This window comes from Triturus cristatus, chromosome 4_2 (assembly GCF_964204655.1).
Source record: "Triturus cristatus chromosome 4_2, aTriCri1.1, whole genome shotgun sequence".
In the NCBI taxonomy this organism is placed as follows: Eukaryota; Metazoa; Chordata; class Amphibia; order Caudata; family Salamandridae; genus Triturus; species Triturus cristatus.
Window position 1 is genome coordinate 847362221 of NC_140586.1, and position 15280 is coordinate 847377500.

The window sequence follows — 15280 nt, forward strand, 5'->3', positions numbered from 1 at the left end:
CCATCAAAAGCCCTCTCCAAGAAATGCTTAAACATACCCCCTTCCCGTACCTGAACACCACAGATCTATTATTTCACAGCCATAAGAACAAAATTTATTGAATCATTTCCTGAATCACTGTTTTCCATTTCCAGGTTTAATGTCACGATTTATGTTTTGTTATTTGACGTTTTACTTTCTCGCTTATGTTTTTAGGTCTTGGCTGGCGACAGCATGCGCTGCTCTCGGCATTCGAGAGCTTCTTGGAATCAATACAGATTCCGAAGCTCTCGGAGGCAGAGTTGAAGCCCCACCCATCTTTTTAATGGGTAGCGTCATCTTCCATGCAAAACGCTGGCTTCTGATTGTAAAGGAGGCTTCTTAGTCCCTTCATGTTGCCGCCTTGTCATCTTTTTGCCCCGCCCACTGGGAATGGATCTTTTACTGGCGGCAGTATTCAGGCTGTTTTTTATTGCTTTTAAAAAGTGCGCTCTCGCCGTCCGTCCGTGTTGGGCCTCCCGCTGTGCGCATTAGTTCGCCTCCTGTGACTGCGAAGACACACAGTTTCTTAGGGCGGTGCGTGCTCCAGAGCGCATGTATGCGCGCCGTAGGAAACTAGTAAAAATGTAGGTAGGAATAGCATTTTCAGAGCTAGCACGTATTTCGTGATAGGATGCACACTTTACCCATTTCCGTCTGCAGGTGGTCAGTGCCTGTAGGTTGACAGCAGTAGTAGGGCTGGGACCTCCGATTAATGCGCGCGCTGCCCCACTCTCACACTTTGTGACCCGTGCATCGTCCAGCCCAAAGTTACCCAGTCATTCATTCACCGGAAACGGGAACTTTACGGCCGCCGAAAAACTTCCTGCAACGTGCCCACAGCCCGACCTCAACCGGCAGCACTTTAGCTGCCACAGAGTGTGCTGCCCCTGGTGCAGATTAGGGCATACAAATCCTCCCCACTTCCACGGATAGAATAATTTCACAGATACACGCACATACACTCACCATACGCTTGGGCCCATTTCACTAACATACACTCAGATTACTCTATCAGCGCAAACCATGGAGAAAGAAAACTCCTAAACACTCTGTATCTACACTGAGGTCAATGCGACCAAATTGATACTGCCTTGAGTCATGATATAAACAATAATAATCATAATAGAGTACTCAATAATTGACAAGAAATAACCACCAACACTGTATTAAAAATAATGGTACTTTATCTAAAATTAGTTCAAGAAAATTCAATCAAAGCAAAATCATTATTCTCATAGTTACCTATTCTAGCTAAGTGTCATAAATGGGTCAGGACAGGTCTCTCAGTAGAAGTCTCCCGAGTCGCCGTCCTCACAGCATCGATCCTCACCAACGCAGGTTTGGGAAGAAGTGGCCTTAGACCCTCTCTAGGCTAACAATACTTATAGAAAATTTCACAAAATAAAGCAACATAAAATATTCTCGATATCCGTTGAGCCGCTGAGCAGAGCGAGCAGGAAAGGATGTAGCATCGCTACATTTGGAAAAATCTCCGCTCAGAAAAATCACAAAAATAAAAAGACGGAAGAAGGAAACTCAAGTTTTGCAAATGTTTCTTTCGCGTACACATTTCCTCGGAACCACCACTGTAATCACAAAGTTCATTGTGGCTCCCTTGTCCTCCAAGGTTACTTGGACTCACGCCCAGAGCTGCTGTCCTCACGGAAAACTTTTAAACCAGGCGAAGACTGTGGTCAGATGACTCTCGACCATGTTCAGCAAGGCCCTCTCATCAAAATTCGATCACTCGAGCACAGGCTTTAAACAGCAGCCATTTTATCACAGGCCAAACGTACCATCTTAATTAAAAGAAACACAAACAACGTTACTACATCATCGCAATGATTAAACAGTGTTAACCCCACTAATACCCTTATGTGTATGTAATTATCTAGCCATCTGCAACATATTTAAGCATTAATACACGTTATTTCAAAAGCGTTTTGTGCTTTAAACAAACAGCACTTAGCAACATTCATTTAATTAAACCTGCACATCATTACTAAGCAACATATATGCATTCCCACGTGTGATTTCTCTTGTTAATCGTGTTGATTAGTTAAAATTTCATGCAGAAACAAACAATTAGGGATTACAATTAGTATTTTTAATTCACAACATATAAACAAACTGGAGCTTCAAAACCCGATAAATTTTCAACAGAAAACTCTGCTCCAGCAATCCCCCCTTTGGTGATTTTATCACCAAATAAACAACCCAAAAAAAAAAAAATTTAGCCCCATTTTAGGAGAAATTGGAAATGTCTTTTTCCTTTTACACAACACTACACACCAGACTCCCTTTCGTCATCCCTCTTCTTCTCTAAGTAAACACTCTCCCTCAATTCTTCTAATTCTATTTCTTGTGGGTCTCTCTCTGACCTCTTATGTTTCTTTTCAATATTTCTTTTAATTAATTTCTTTTTCCCTCCCCTGTTTTTACAACACAAACACCCCAATCTTAGTAACAATAAAGCAACAATTACACAGGTCAAAGGAAACAATATCTTACCTATAATAGTACTACCTATTTTTGCAATAAAACTCTTAACAGCAACTATCTTATTAGCTATTTTGGTCCAAATACTTTCAGCTTCCAGTGGTACTAATTCTTCATGCAAATCAGTAATATTTTTGATATAGACCTTCAGGTCTTTGCTTTCATCAGGAATGTAAGTGCAACAATGTTGAACTTTCAGCATTCCGCAGACTCCACCCTCCTTGGCCAATAGAATATCAAGGGCAAGTCGATTTTGCATAGACATGGCACGTACGGCAATCAGTTCCGTATTCACCAAAACAAACCCTCCAGCGGTATTTGTCGATAAACGATCCACCACTGTTGACAGTTTCCGAATCCCATATGCATTCAAAGAAATTCCCACTGCTGGAATTAAAGCTCCAAATATATCACCTACAATTTCAGACCAAGTTTCTCTCTTAAAAGGTGTTAATAAATTAATATGTTCTACATCTTCTATTCTATCTATATGAAAAATCTTCGGAAAAACCAGGCCCACATAACATGTGCCATACCAATGGTCAGGCAACCTGTAATAAGCCTTGTTCCCGCAAACATAATACACTCCTGGGAAAACTGGATCCTCTCCTCCCTTGAAACCCCATCCTGTCGCAATGAAGTATGTATCATGACACTCACTAGTCCCAACAAAATATGTATCATATTGTGATTTCCTCCTAGTAATGCATAGCTTACCCTTCTGTGGTGCATCTAAAGCTAAAGTTGGACTTGTCCCACTCCTCAATTCTTTCCCCATCTCAATGTCCCAAATTGTCTCACTCACTTTATATTTCCCTGCTTTTTCATGCATGCTCATTCTCCTTTCCTCCACCATATTCAGGAAAGCTTTCTCCTCTTCTTTCAAACTACAAGTTAAATTATTCTTAAAAATGTAATCTAATGTTAATTCTTCTTTCTCAATAAAAATCTCACCAAACATGTTAGCTTCTTTAGCTGGATTCAACCTTTTGTTCATAGGCAATTGCCCAAAAATATTATCTTTGTTAGACATCACATAATCTATTTTCCCTAGTAGATAAAAAACACTACTCAACACACCCCATAATAGCATTAATAATCCAGTACAGCAGCAGCACATTCTACACCATCTTTTCAAGAAGACACATCTACTTTGATTATTTTCTACGTTAGCCATTTTACTACTTTGACCGTGTCTTTTGACTTAGCCTCTACTACTCCACTACTGGAATTTCTAGAATTCTAGATTACTTCAGACAGCTTAATTTCAGACTTTCTTCTTTTCACTTTTCTCCAAGTGATTTCTTCAGTTCATCACTCAATTTGGATACTCATCACTCTTCACTTCATCTTCTTCAACATCAAATTGTATTAGATCTTCAACAAAATCCTCAGTATCCGACTTTTCTCCAATGTCAGTCAAGATTACTTTCAGGATTTCACCTGTATCTTCTCCAACCACTTCACGTATGGTCTCCTCTGGATTTTCCTGACTTTCTGCCTCTTCACCTTCAGACAGTGCCACGTACGTCCATTCCGGCGACCTATACTTCTGGTTAGGTTTTCTTATCCTTTTGATCTCCTCTGGTTCTTTCAACTCTTTTCGCTTTTCACCTTTTGCTGGATTCTGACTCGACACCTCATTCACTTGTTCAGCTTTCGAGGTATTTGCTCTTGTCAGTCTGTATCTCAGCCTCTTTACTCTGTTGTTAGGCCAAAGATCTCCTCTTACAACCTTTTTCGGTCTTGTTTCCTTATTGTTTCTTTCTCCAATCCAAGTTCTCTTTCTCAGAATTCGACTCTCTAATTTCTCATTTTCACTCTCATCCGATTCTGTTTCAAATGCCTTTTGTTTTTCAGCAGTTTTCTTTCGCTCCACAGTCTTTTTCACCACTGTTTGAGACTTCCCTATTTCTGTCCCTCCTCGGGTCTCCAACACGCAATCTTCTTGCTGTCTACTTGTCCCTTCACCTAGCTTATCAGGAATGTTCCCTACACCTCCTCTGGGATCTTCCGCAATCTGTCCCTCTCTAACTTCTTCTGACCCTGCTTCTTCAGGTGTAATCTCAAGTGGATTTTAAAGCTCCTCATCTGATTCAGGAGTAGTCTCTGTGGAACTGCTCTTTTCTTTTCTTTCTTCTCCACTGCTTATTGGAACTTCAGGCTCTCTCACAGAATCTGATCTCCCTTTTGAAACTCCCAATGTTTCTCCTGAAGCTTCTCCTGGAAAGAAAGAATCACCTGACTCTCTTTCTCCTTCAGCTCTTTCAAAATTCTGATTCCTTCTCACTGGTTCTGTTTCTTCATCATCACTGGAATCTGACTCTTCAAAATACTCCTTACCAGTCCCATCCTTTGGGTTTGGAACTCTCAGAGTATGACTTGCATGTACCCAGTTTTTCACACCAGCACACTTTACTGCAGTTGTCGTAGTCAGAATGACTTGTCTTGGCCTTCCCCACCTTGGAACCAAGCAATTTCTTCTTCTGTGTACTTTAATCCTCACCCAGTCCCCTGGACTCAGATCATGAGCTTGCTTCTTCTCAAGTGTGGTAGCGTCTCCTCCAACCTGGTGAAACACAGAATGAACTGCGTCAGCCAGGCCTTTACAGTAATCCAAAATCATGTCATCAGTTATTGTCATCAACTTATTGACAGGTACAAATGCATGACGCATTGCACGGTAAATAGACATAATATCGAAAAAAAAATATCGAGTGGACAGAATATCGAGTTTTAAATATAGAATGGACAGAATATCGAATTACCAAAATATAGTGGTGAAGAATATCGAAAAACAGGTAAGAAATATCGATTGCAATAATATAGAAGTAAATAATATCGACAGTCATAATATAGTTGTTAAAAATATCGAATTTCTTATAGTGTTTTAAGTGTTAGTATATGTGTTAAAAGTATGCATTAATATTGTAATGTATGTTAGAATATTTTTAAAGTAATGAATTTTATGTTATTTTATTTTTGTGTAATTTAATTCCGTAGCGGGTTGTGGGTTTATAGGGGAGTAGGGTGGGAAGTAATTTAATAATTTATTGGAATTATTAATAATTTTTAATTTAATTTTGCGTTTTACTTCTGTAGCGGGTTGTGGGTTTATAGGGGAATAGGGTGGGAAGTAATTTAATTGTTATTAGTTAATTATTAATTGGTATTGAAAATTAATTGGTTGTTGATTAATTATTAATTGGTAAATAATTAGAATTAATTGGTAATTAATTTGTATTAATTGTTTAATTGATAATTATGTTAATTGTATTTATTTAATATTTGTAGTGGGTAGTGTGTTTATAGAGGAATATGGTGGGAAGTAATATAATTGTAAATAATTAATTATTTAATTGATGTGTGTATATTGTTAATTAATATATCTTTAATTTAATTTAGCGTTTTACTTCTGTAGCGGGTTGTGGGTTTATAGGGGAATAGGGTGGGAAGTAATTTAATTGTTATTAGTTAATTATTAATTGGTATTGAAAATTAATTGGTGGTTGATTAATTATTAATTGGTAAATAATTTGTATTAATTGGTAATTAATTTGTATTAATTGTTTAATTGATAATTATATTAATTGTATTTATTTAATATTTGTAGTGGGTAGTGTGTTTATAGGGGAATATGGTGGGAAGTAATATAATTGTAAAAAATTAATTATTTAAATAATTTGTGTATATCGTTAATCAATATATTATTAATTAATGATTAATTGGTATTAGCATTTATTAATGTTTGTTATTGAAAAACAATTCGTTGTTAATTAATTATTAATAGTTAATTAATTAAACAAAAATATATTGGTATTTATAAATAATCAATTATTAAATCTTGTGTGATTGGTAATTAATTGTAATACTTGTTTTGGTATTAATAATTAATTGTTAACAAAATATTAATGTATTATTTTCCCTACTTTTGCACTTACTTGAGTGGGAATAGTAATTTTTACCCTACTGCTTTGCAACGCTTTCCCTACTGTTGCACTCTCTGGAGTGGGAATAGTAATTTGTATCCCTACGCTATCCAATGCTTTCCCTACTGTTGCACTCTCTGGAGTGGGAATAGTAATTTTTACCCCTACGCTATCCAACGCTTTCCCTACTGTTGCACTCGCTGGAGTGGGAATAGTAAATTTTACCCTCCCGCTATCCAACGCTTACCCTACTGTTGCACTCTCTGGAGTGGGAATAGTAATTTTTATCCCTACGCTATCCAACGCTTTCCCTACTGTTGCACTCTCTGGAGTGGGAATAGTAATTTTTACCCCTACGCTATCCAATGCTTTCCCTACTGTTGCACTCACTGGAGTGGGAATAGTAATTTTTACCCCTACGCTATCCAACGCTTTCCCTACTGTTGCACTCACTGGAGTGGGAATAGTAAATTTTACCCTCTCGCTATCCAACGCTTTCCCTACTGTTGCACTCTCTGGAGTGGGAATAGTAATTTTTATCCCTACGCTATTCAATGCTTTCCCTACTGTTGCACTCTCTGGAGTGGAAATAGTAATTTTTACCCTGCCGCTATCCAACGCTTTCCCTACTGTTGCACTCTCTGGAGTGGGAATAGTAATTGTTATCCCTACGCTATCCAACGCTTTCCCTACTGTTGCACTCTCTGGAGTGGGAATAGTAATTTTTACCCCTACGCTATCCAATGCTTTCCCTACTGTTGCACTCACTGGAGTGGGAATAGTAATTTTTACCCCTACGCTATCCAACGCATTCCCTACTATTGCACTCGCTGGAGTGGGAATAGTAAATTTTACCCTCCCGCTATCCAGCGCTTTCCCTACTGTTGCACTCTCTGGAGTGGGAATAGTAATTTTTACCCCTACGCTATCCAACGCTTTCCCTACTGTTGCACTCACTGGAGTGGGAATAGTAAATTTTATCCTCCCGCTATCCAATGCTTTCCCTACGTTTGCACTCTCTGGAGTGGGAATAGTAATTTTTACCCCTACGCTATCCAACGCTTTCCCTACTGTTGCACTCTTTGGAGTGAGAATAGTAATTTTTACTCTCCCGCTATCCAACGCTTTCCCTACTGTTGCATTCTCTGGAGTGGGAATAGTAATTTTTACCCTCCCGCTATCCAACGCTTTCCCTACTATTGCACTTACTGGAGTGGTAATAGTAAATTTTACCCGCCCGCTATCCTACGCAGAAAATATTGAATATTTTTAATAAATATTACGTCAATATATATGTATTAATTTTTTTTTTTACTTACATTAATTATTTATTAATTTTAATGTTATTTAAGTATTTTTAAGTATGTGTCAGTTAATTATATGTATTATTTCATTAATTTTACATTACTTTTAAAACATTTAAAAAATTCGATATTTTGACTAACTATATTATTTACAACGATATTTTGGATTCTATATTTTTGTAGTTTCCTGTTTGGAGATAGGGAGTCGATATTTTGGTATTCTATATTTTGGCATCGATATTTTTGTAAGTCTATATTTTTGTAGTCGATATTATGTCAGTGATCCGCATTGCACGTCCCATCAAGATCTCATGTGGACTCAAACCAGTAGTTCTTTCTGGAGTAGATCTAATAGTCATTAGCACTAGAGGCAAGACGTCAGGCCATTTCATTCCAGTGGCTAAACACCTCTTACCAATCCTGTTCTTGATTGTGCCATTCATCTGCTCCACTACGCCAGAAGCCTCTGGCCTGTAAGCACAAAGTAGCTTCTGCTGTATGCTCAATGCTTCACAAATCAAACTCATGAGCTCATTATAGAAGTGTCCACCTCTATCAGACTCAATCGTTACTGGAAACCCGTACCTAGGAATCAACTCTCTTAACATTAACTTTGCCACTGTTATTCCATCATTTCTCCTAGTCGGATAGGCCTCCACCCATCTCGAGAACAAACAGACTACCACTAGAACATACCTCAATCTGTTCACTTGTGGCATTTCAATGAAATCAATCTGCATTCTCGTAAAAGGACCACCTTCTCTGCCTATCGTCCCCAGACTCACCACTGTCTTTTTCCCAGTGTTAAATTGCTGGCAAATCAAACATCTTTGACAGATGCTCTCTGCAATTGTCCTGAACTTTGCATTATACCAGGTTTGTTTAAAAGACCTGATCATCGCATCCCTTCCCAAATGTCCCTGGCCATGATACATCCTTGCCATTGTCGACAACATAGAGTTAGGCATGACTGGTCTACCATCTTTATAGACCCAAACATGATCTGTTTCTCTTGGGGCACAACCTGCCTTGATCCAGTCTTTCTTTTCTTCCTTTCCTGCCTCATCCTGCAACTGTTTCACTTCATCCCACGTTTCTAGGACATTAGTAAACATCACAGAACAAAAAGACATTTCCTCTTCTCGTGCCCTATTAATCGAATGATTATTTTTCGCACAATACTGTGCAATGTCGTTTGCAAACCTGTTTCCAAGTGTTACAAAATCATCTCCTTGTCCATGAGCAGCCTATTTTACAACTGCTAATTCTTTAGGCAGCTGTATCGCCTCAAGTAATTTCCCAATCACTTCAGCATTCTTTATTGGAGTCCCACTCGACGTCAAGAAACCTCTCTGCAGCCAAAGTTGGCCAAAATCATGCACAACTCCAAATCCATACTGACTATCAGTCATCACAGTCACTCTCAGATCTTTCCCAATTTCGCAAGCTTTCGTCAAGGCCACCAATTCAGCAACTTGTGCAGATTTCACTCCTTTCAATGGTGAAGCTTCCATAACTTCTGAAACCTTGCACACTGCATATGCTGCACTCAGCACACCCTCATCATTCCTCAGACATGATCCATCCACAAACAGCACATGATCACTCTCAGGCAAGGGAAGATCCCTTATGTCTGGTCTCGGGTATCAGGCAATAATGTTGCTGGATTCACATTCACACATCTCTCAAGAGTCACATTTGATGTTCCCAGAATGACTTTCTCATATTTAGTCAGCCGACTATGTGACATGTACTGGGTTCTACTTCTCGTCAAAAGAATTGCCACATTATGAGGTACGAATACCCTTACAGGATATCCCATTATGATTCCCTCACTCTGTTCCAGACTTCTGCATGTTGCAGCCACAGATTTCAGACAACCTGGTAAACCTACAGCTACAGGGTCAAGTGTCGATGAGAAGTACGCAATAGGCCTTCTCAGTAGTCCATGCTTCTGAATTAACACTGAAAGTGCACATCCATTTCTCTCACTGCAGTACAACTCAAACTCTTTTTCATAGTCTGGCATACCCAAAGCAGGTGCTTCACACATTCTGTTCTTCAACTCCTCAAATGCTGCCATTTGTTCTCCATCTAGTTCCAATGGGTCTTTCATCTCACTCTTTGTCAGCTTAATCAGTGGCTTTGCTATCAGGGAGAAATTACTAATCCACTGACGACAATAACCCACCATACCCAGAAACATCCTCACTTCTCTCTGGGTCCTCGGCGCTTTCATTTCCCTGATAATTTTGATCCTGTCATCAGTCACTTTTCTCAGACCCTTTTCAATATTGTGTCCAAGATAATGCACCTCTTTCTTGCAAAATTGCAATTTGGCTGGAGATACCTTTAACCCTCCATCTGCCAGATGACTCAGTAAAGCTATGGTATCTACTTCACAAGCTTCACGTGTCTTTGATGCCACGAGTAGGTCATCAATATACTGCACTAGTACTGAGTTTTCAGGCATGATCAAAGTCTCCAATGACTTTTTCAATAACTGATTGAATATCGAAGGACTCTCTGTAAACCCCTGTGGGATTCGACACCATGCTAAAATACGCTGGCCAAACCTAAATGCAAAAATCGGCTGGCTGTCATGATGCAATGGAATTGAAAAGAAAGCATGACACAAATCAATCACTGTGTACCACTCAGCATCATGTGGAATCTGATACACAATCACTGACGGATTTGGCACAATAGGACAACATGCCACCACAATTTTGTTAACTTTTCTCAAATCTTGTACAATCCTGGATTTCCCATTAGGTTTCTTTAACCCCATTATCGGTGAATTACACGGGCTACTCAGTAGTTCTCTCAAAACTCCCTGCTGAATCATTTTCTCAATAATAGGAGTTATTCCTTCAATTATTTCTGGTGTCATTTTATACTGAGGAATGTTAGGATAAGTAATTCCCTCTTTCACTGAAATTTTCACAGGATCTACATTATTCATCAATCCCACATCCTCTCCAGTAAAATCCCAAACTGTCCTTTTCACTGTGTCTCTCAGCTCTCGAGGCAAATCCTCTGGGTTAAACACAGCATATGTACCAACCATTTCACTCTCTCTATTATCTAGAGTCATTCGGTACAAAACATCCTCATCTGGTGATTCAAAAGCTATTCCATCCGGAGTACAAAAAATTGTACAATTCATTTTACATAGCAGATCCCTGCCTAACAAGTTCACTGGACTAGTGTCACAGACCACGAATCTGTGCATGTCTGAAAATTTCCCTATTTGTACCCTTACTGGTTCAGTAAGACGTGTCTTTATTTGTGTATTGGCTACACCAACTACTTGGATTGCTTCATCCGAGAGAGGAAGATTTCTAATATCTGCTGACCTGACAGTTGATCTCGTCGCACCTGTGTCTACTAAAAAAGTAACACTTTCTTCATTTATTTTCCCAACTACAAATGGTCCTGCCTGGTCTATTTCTAGAGTTGCACCAAGTATGCACTCTTCCTCCTCCCTTCGGCACCGTCAATAATCACCTTCAGACTCACTCCCTTCATTCTTTAACAAATACTGTTGTACCTGGTTAGAACGTCTCGGTTTGTTTACCTGCTCATCATTGTAGAATCCCGAATCCTGATTGTACTTTTGTGACCCTCTATTCTGCGGCAAGGGCGGTTTTGGCTCTTGGCTCTGTTGTCTCACAACCTTCGGTTGTTGCTGCTGTTGATTATTTCCCTCGTTCTGCACCTGTTGATTTAAGGTTTTACCCTCATTATTCGCTAATGGTGGATTGGTACATTCAGATCTCCAATGTCCCAGTTGGCCACAGTTGTGACAAGGAAACTTTTTTTTAGCTTCCTCAAGATTCCCCTTTCCTTTCCCTGCATACCTGGGCCTATTCCCTGGATTATTTGCCTGTTCCACCAACTGTGCTTCTTGTCTCTCCGCAACTTTCACTTGTGCCCACATTGCCTTTTCTTTCAGCTTTCTCTGTTTTGCTTCAATTTCATCACTGAAGTACTTTGCATGTCTCAGAATCTCATCTATTTTCTTACTCTGCCAGTCCACTGTATGCTCACGAATTCTCTCACTAATCTCAGGTCTCAGGCCATATACAAATCTGTATACAAAATGACTCAAATCCTTGTCACCCAGGTGTTCATCCCCACTGAATTGTTTAAAAGCCAGTATCAGCCTTTCATAAAAAGCATGAACTGATTCTTTTGCATCCTGATGTGTTCGATCTATCTTAACCCAGTCTGTCTCTTTTGGAGGTACTTTACTTTTCAGGTATACAATCACCTGATCATACTTCCTCATTACTTCTGGATCTGGTGCTCCTGTTCTCTGATCTCTTGGATATTCCTCAGTAGGCCAACTTACAACTATTTTACACTCAGCCCACAAGTCTGCTGGAACAATTATATCAAACAGACTATTCAGGTCATTAGTCATTTAAATCTTTATTTCGACGCATTAGCATCATAAAAGATACAATAAAAAAAACATTTGTTATTCTAACAATTTAACATTTGCTAGCTCAAAAAGGAAAAAAGTAAGAGGATCAATTAAACTAACCTATTCATATATATCCGTTGCATCCGGGTACACAATATCTAATTACATAATTCTTTATCAAACACATTTGGCCCGGGCGAAAATTTTACAATAGTTAAAAATACAGTTAATAATAAATATAATTTAAACACTATTAAAATAGTATTAAATCACTAACCGCTAGGACATTTTTATAAAAAGATCATAAAAAACAACAACAACATCCTCCTGGTTGGGTAATAAAACATACAATTTAAATGTTTGATTGTCGTGGTCTTTTTGGAGATATCTAGTGAACAGTAGTTGTGCCTTTTTATATATGTTTTCCCTTTTTTTTTTTTTTTCTTTTTCTTTAAAAATGTAGGCCCAACTTTGTTCTAATAAAATTAGCAGCGAGAAGAAATCTACTAACTCCAAAAACTATCACCTGGCTGGTATCAGTTTTTAAAATTCTGCCAGCCTCCTTGTAGGATCTTGAACCAATTTTAAGACAAAGCGGCACTATCCACTTTTTCCTTGGTATTGCATAGCTGGAGCAAAATAGAAGTATATGTAGATCATCTTCCTTAGTACCATGAGTACATGAAATACAAAGATCACTTCCTGATTTCGCCCAGCTTTTTTCAAGCGCCTTCGTTCTAAGTGTACCATATCTAAATTTTAGGTACAAAGTTTTTGATAATGGCGGATGAATCTCGTCTAAAAAGGGTTCGAAAGATGCTACATCCTTAAACAGTAAAAAGTTTTCAGTTAGTGGTCCATGGATTCTTATATACACTGACTCGTAGCTCACATATGACCAAAAGGATAGTTTAACAATTTTCCTAGAGCACGAGTTCATAGCCACAGGATCATTCCAAAAATGGGCTAATCCGATCATGCCTAACCAATTTCTAACATGCTTGAACCAATAAACTTTGTTACAACGATCGAGATCCATAACTTCTTTCAGGCCTTTCTTGTAGTCAAGTAATTCTGGAGTCGTCCACAATCTAACCCACAGCAATAATGGTCTTAATATTGCATGTTGATCTGTTCGTTTCAAGTTTAGATCCAGAAGGAGGGGTGTCAATGGGGTATTAGTAGATATTTTTATCAACCCCCTAAGAAACTTGTTCTCAAGGCTTACAAATGTATTTCTACATGCGGGTCCCCATAGTTCTGCCCCATATAATACCGCTAGTTGAACTTTATTCTAGGGCAGGGGTCACTGCCTTGTTCAAGCATTCTTTATGTCTCTTGAGGATTGGGAGACAGTTTTGTTTGAAGACTATCTTATTCTTTTCTAGCTGTGATCTCCATGCTAAAGAAGAGTCTATAGAGACACCTAAATGAATAAAATTCTGCACATAATCAAGCTTCTGTCCATTTAGCATTAGATTTTTCTTAAAATTCCTATGTGGGCTCAGTGCCATATATTTCGTTTTTTTAGTATTAATTTCTAAGCCCTTCGAGGAACAATACGACTGAAACCTATTTAATAAATTTTGGAGGCCCCGTGGTGTTTGGGAAATAAGAATGGTATCATCTGCGAACAGAAGGGAAGAAACCCGTTCGCCCCCTAGTCTTGGTGAATCATTGTCCCTGCACTCCATATAAGATGGGATATCATTAACAAACAGGGAGAATAAGGTCGGTGCCAGTACACACCCCTGGCGTACTCCTCTTTTTATTGGAATAGCTTTTGTAAGTTCCCCAGTAGGACCCCACCTAACCTTGGCATAATTATCCATATGTAATCCAATAACCAATTTTAATAGGTCTAGTGGGAGTCCCTGGGATTTCAGTGATTCCCACAAAAGTTCTCGCGGTATAAGGTCAAATGCGGCCCGTAAATCAACAAATGCCACATACAAGTGGCCTTTGCGGAGGGTGACATATTTCCAATATAAGCAACAGAGCCTTAGGACTTGATCAGTAGTTCCTGTTTTTACTCTGAACCCTGCTTGATATTTCGTTAAAATTGATTCTTCTTCCAACCAGGTATTAATACAATTTAATATATGCCTAGCATAGATTTTTTGGGTAATGTCTAAAAGGCTTATAGGGCGATAGTTAGCAGGATTGCTTCTATCGCCCTTTTTAAAAATAGTAATAATTTCCGCTCCGTTCCATGTGTTCGGAATTGCTTCCCCAGCAGCAACAGTGTTGCACAAATGATTAAGGTATGGTACCCAGACATCTAATTCATGCTTGAATAGGTCACCTGGTACTTTGTCCAGCCCAGGAGCTTTCCCATATTTGACAGAGTTAATAGCTAGTTCTGTTTCCTCTAGGTCAAAAACTATATGTGTAGGTTCGGCCTCTACGGGCAACAGAGCATGCTCTTCCTGCACTGCACTATCAGCCCCTTGAGCGGCGTACAAATTCGTAAAATGGTCTATCCAAGTTGCTTCATCAAGAAAAACCTCTCTTGAGCCTTTCTCCCTTTGGTTACCCTTGGCCACTGTTTCCCAAAATAACTTTTGGTCCTTCATTTTAGCTGCCGTCAGCATACAGGACCATAATTCCTCGTCCCATGAACACTTTGCGTTGGCCAGCACCTTATTGTATAATTTCTTACTTTCTTTAACTGCCAGAGAATTTTTGGTTTTAACCGAATCAATCAAAGCTGATTTTGCTGTTCGGCATTCTTTATTAAACCATGGTTTACCTATAGGCTGTAAATTCACAGCACCCGTTCCTTTTTTTGGTCTTCTAGTCATAAGTTCTAATAATTCTTTAAAGAACTCTTTATGTAATTTAAGAAATTGACCAGGTTCACTTTTGGAGGGATTATAGGTATCAAATATATTAGTAAGGCAGTTATAAATATTTGCCACTAAATCTTCTTGTCCCAGGATATATGCCCATTTAACAGACCGACGATTATTGCTTAATATAACATTATCTGGGGCTGGTTGATATCCTCCCTCTTTAGCTTCCAGCCCCATTATTAAGCTCTTTACAAAACTAATTTCGAGGGAATGGTGATCACTATCAGATCTAGCTTTGAC